This window comes from Phodopus roborovskii, unplaced genomic scaffold (assembly GCF_943737965.1).
Source record: "Phodopus roborovskii unplaced genomic scaffold, PHOROB, whole genome shotgun sequence".
In the NCBI taxonomy this organism is placed as follows: Eukaryota; Metazoa; Chordata; class Mammalia; order Rodentia; family Cricetidae; genus Phodopus; species Phodopus roborovskii.
In genome coordinates, this window is record NW_026126484.1 from 4,088,314 (window position 1) to 4,093,261 (window position 4,948).

At 53.4% G+C, this 4,948-nt stretch overlaps 1 pseudogene; it reads right to left on the minus strand.

Annotated features, from left to right (window-relative positions):
- Positions 1–542: 542 nt before the first annotated feature.
- Positions 543–3,348, minus strand: LOC127229631 (mitogen-activated protein kinase kinase kinase 11-like; annotated as a pseudogene).
- Between the last annotated feature and the right edge of the window lie 1,600 nt (positions 3,349–4,948).

A 4,948-nucleotide genomic window follows, 5' to 3' on the forward strand; every position in this document is an offset into this window, starting at 1 on the left:
AGGTCTCAGGACAGGAGTCTTTGTTGCCCTAGGTACAATGTAACTGGTCTTTCTTTGGACTTGCAGCTTTCAAATAATGACACAGAGCCTTCTTATTAATTATGAATAATTAATAAGGTTTGTACCCACCTAAATTGAAACTTAAATTAGCCTATTTATATTAATCTACATTCTGGCACGTGGCTCATTACCTCTCCTCAGTATCAGGCATCTGACTTCCTCCAGCTCTAGCTGGTGAATCACCCATGCCTCAGATTCCTCCCAGAGTTCCTACCCCTGCCAGTTTTTTTTGGGGGGGTGAGGGAGACAGCTTACGAGTTTATTTGGCTTCATTGGTTCCCCAGGCCAAGGCCCCAACCTTGGCTGGGGCAATAGAAAGGCACCCAGAGAGACCTGGCTCTGATAGCTTCCAGGGTAGGTGATCTAGGAACTAGGATTTGGGGACAGGGGCCACAGTAACTTGGTCAAAAGTGCTGGTGACACCTGAGGTCGGCCCCTCTCCCCCGTACCTTCTCCTCTCCCCTGCACCATTCCTGGGGGGTAATTCCCTGAGATAGGCTCTGGTCCTCCCAACCAGCTAGGTACAGTGTCAGGCCCCAGTGGGGCAGGCAAGTCAGGAGACCTACAGGTTGTAGGTCTGTGGGGTGTAGCCACCCATCCAGTGTGAAGACTTTCTGTGCAGTGTAGTGTTCCTGATCCCCCAAGGGGTCGGGGTCCCTGGGGGAAACCAAGGTAGCCACAGAGGCCTACCTGGTTCCTCTTCCAGTGTATGTGATGCCTCCTCTAAGGCAGCTGGAGCATGGGAGGTGTGGCCTGGCCCACTCAAGGCCCTGCTTTTGCTGCCCATGGGGCCTGAGCATCTATGTCTTTGGTGTGCATCCGGCAGTCCTGGGAGCCTCCCTGAAAGGGGTTGGCAGGTGGGGAGTCCCAAAAGGGATCTGAGTACGGGAATAAAGTCCAAGGTGCCCATCCATCGGGGCGCAGGCTGTAGAAAGGACAGGGGTGAAGGCCGTGGCCCAGCTGGCGCAAAGCTCCATGGATCAATACGGCTACGCTACGGAGTGGCGAGGGCCGAGGTCAGCTGATGAGGCCCAAGGGTGGTGATCAAGGGATTCCAGGAGTGCCAGAAGCTGAACATGCTATTCCTGGTCGGGGTGAGGCAGTTCTTCCACATATCTCTTCCCGCCGAGAGCTCTTGGCTGATGGCTGCCAGAGAGAACACCTAGGTCCAGCAATAAGGGTGTGAGGGTGGGTGGGCCACGGGCATCAGGTGTTGTGGGTGAAAGGCGAATGAGTGGGGTGGAAGGCAGCTCGGCTGAACAGGGTGAGGGCATCTGTGTAGTGGGTGGTGCTTGTGGGGGTCCCCCAAGTTCATGGCTCAGGCCTCCCTGAGGCTGCAGGTCGTGGCCCAGACCCAGGGAAGCTAGCAGAGTGGTGCCCCGCAGCAGTGCACGTTGGATCAGTTTGGGAGTCCCCGAGCTGTTGCCGCATTCTGTGGGCCCTGAGCGCCGTGGCTCCTCTGGCTCCTGGCTAGGTCGTGGAGGGTTACCGTTGAATGTTGTAGGAGTAGAAGGAGAACCTAATGAGGATGAGTCATCTGAATCCAAGTATCACGTGGCTTCATCCATGCAGGACCTTCTTCTTCCATTCTGGGCCTCCCCAGGCTTTGGGGAGCTAGGACCCCATGCTCAGCAAGCACGCCTCTCTCCATTGCTTGAATCTTCTAGATGTCTAGGGGACTGGCGACCCCAAGTCCGGCCTGACTCTGTAGGTTCCAACTGGATGGCTCGGAAGCGAGGGAAAGTGGGCGAGTCCCCAGCTCCAACCTCAAAGGTGTTTCTCCTCCGGTCAAGGCCAGGAGAGGCCTGCACAGTGATGAGATATTTGAAATCCAGGGGCATGCTGATGCACTCTCCACCCTCGCGCGCCCTGAGATTGCTTTGCTTAAAGGTGCCCCTGTGGCGACACATGTGGCCGCTCTCAATCCACCTGTTGCTGTAGCAGCATCAGCTCGCGCTCAAACACCTCCATCTCTTACAGGGCCAGGAGGTGCTTGCGCTTGTTGCTCTACCTGGGACCCCTGCTCGCATGCTGCGCAAGTCAGCTCCTCCTCGAGGCTCAGTAAGTAGTTCCTTTTCCTTGGCTCTCAGTTCATCAAAGAGGCCTTGGATCTCGGGTTTCCTGTTTTCCTGCATGGAATGGAAGGTGTCCCGTGGCATTTCTCCTAGGACCTGTGCCTCTAGTGCCTCCAACTGCTGCAGGATGGAGGCGAAGTCCGGCCTGCGGTGAGGGTCCTGTGACCAGCATTCTGCCATGAGTTGTGCAAAGGGCTCAGGGCAGGTAGATGGGGATGGGCAATGTTAGCTTGTTGACAGCCACACCACAAGCTACTGCGAGACAGTCTATACCATGGTAGGGTACCTCCCCAGTCAGCAGTTCCCACAGCAGCACCCCAAAGCTCCACACATCACTGCTATTTGAGAAGGTGGAGGCCTTGATAATCTCCATCCAAGCATAGGTCCCCGCAGCACTCATTTGTGTGGTCTTGCGCCACTCTCTGGCAAGGCCAAAGTCAGTGATCTTTAGGGTCTTTTGCTCCATGTCGTTACCCTCAATTGGTTGCAGCAGAGTATTGTTGGACTTCAGGTCTCGATGGATCACAGGCACCAGAGCCTCGCAGTGCAAGTAGTGCATCCCAAGGGCAATCTGCACAGCCCAGTTGACCAGCACATGGAGGGGCACACGCCGATCAGCCAGGGCACGGCTGAGAGGCCCACCAGCTGCATACTCCATCACTAGGCACAGGTTTGGCTCCTCCAGGCACACAGCTTTGAGGGCAATGATGTTGGGATGTGCCAGCATGGCAAAAAGTCAGCCCTCCTGTCGAACACTCTCAGCTGTTACATTAATGTCTTCATCAGGGTCCCGGTGAGCTGCTTTCACAGCTACCAGCTCCCCTCGCCAGCTGCCATGGTAGACCATGCCGAAGCCACCGATGCCAATCACCTTCTCCAGTCGCAGCTCCTGGAAGGTGGCCACCCCGAGACACATAGTTGGATGGAAAGATGCCCACCTGGCCACCCACTGGCCCGCCCACCAGCCCTCATCTCCGAGATGGCTGCATCCCGGGACAGCACTTCCACAAGGTCGCACTTCCTCGGGGCCAGCTCGTCCTGCCCATTGGGCTCATAGTCGAACAGGGCTGTACCAGACAGGGTTGGCATAAGCTGCTGCTGCCTTCGGGGACCCCTCCGGCTGGACTCCACCACTACTCCCGTCGCCCCCACTGCCACTGCCATTCCATGACCCCAGCAGGCTCTTGAGAAAGAGGTTTTTCAAGGGTTCCATGGCCGGGAGCCAGCTTTGGAATGTATGGGGGACTTTCTTTGGGTGTCTGTGGTCTCCACCCCTGCTTCTGAGGCCCTAGTGCCTGAACTTGGGCACACAGGCCCTGGTCCTCAGCCCCAGACCCACGCCTCTCTGAGGAGCCAGGAATGTCGCCTCCCGGCCCCCTGCATCTCGGGCTTCTAGAGGAGGGCACCGAGGGCATTGTGGTCAGGCTGGAGGGGTGGGGGCCCCCTGGCCTCCGGTGCCTCACAGTGGCTGAATTGGAGCAGCAGAGAGTCCCTCAGTCCCTAAGTAGTCCTGGGAACCTGGCTCCAGTGACTGCCTACTGTAAGGTGGGGCCTGCCAGGGTCAGCGCCTGGACTCCGGCTGCATCTTCAGGCACAAGAGGTGAAGAGAAAAGTTCCCAGTTGAGCTGAAGCTACCACTACTTGGGATAGTGCCTTTGGCCCCAACAGCTCCGACCCTGATGCCTTCTTCCTCCTCCCTTCCTGCCAGTTTTAGGGCAGGTCTTCCCATCTCAAATGATCCAATCAAGGCAATCCATCACAGTGTGCCCAGCTGCTTGAGTATTAGTTGATCCCATACGTGGTCAAGTTGACAACCATAAAGATTGGCCATCATTGTAGACAGCTCACATGACAGGATGAGGAATAAAGAAGCTTTTGCTTTTTGCAGTTCATCTGTCCTATTGCTGAGGCTTTCCTTCCCTGGGATTAGAACATATTTCTTCGGGTTTCCAACATAGGCTAAGACTAGCAACCCTCTAGAAATCCTCCAGCACTATAGCATCAGATTGCAGCTTCTGGGGAAACAGAATTCTTGCTGGATTCTTGGCCTTTCCGTGGCAAGACAACCACTACTGGACTACCCAGACCACAGCCTGTAAGCCAGTCAAATAAATGTCCTGGACTGTGCACCATTCATATAAGGCACGAGCTCTTCCCCTCTGCTACATACTCAGCCAAGGAAGCTCTTACCTTGCAGTAGTACCCACGGAAAAACATGACTAATTAGTGGCTGGAAAATAGCTCTGGATCTGCCTACAGAATTTAGGTTTCTAGGGGAGGAAATGATCTGTTTATCAGCAGCTAGTGTGTCTTAATACAAAAAAAAAAAAAATGGCCAACCTTTGAAAGATAAGAGTTTAATAAAACAATAAAGCTAAAGGAAAAAATTTACATTGCCCCAGCCCAAAGCTCCTGAGGAAGTACTATTGAGTTTGAAAGCATCAGATAGATACCTGCTTTGTGCCCCCATAGGAGCCTTTTTCTATTCCATGAAAGCAGGTCTGTACAGTCTACAGTTGGCTGGATAGTGTTTCAACAAGGCATGTCTCATAAATTATTCATCTAGTTTCCCTAGCATCAGGCATTTAGGGTTTTTTTTTTTCTGTATTTACTATAAACATTAACACATATCTTTTGTGGTCTTTGTTATTGTTTCCTTAGAAACCATTTCTACAAGGAGGGTTGCAAGGTCAAAAGGAATGCACTGTTTTTAAAATCTAAAAACACAAGCAAATTGAATATATAATAAGGACAGACCAATAGTTTTAGATGATGGGGGTCCCTGAGGGCTAATTAGGGATAAATAGAACATG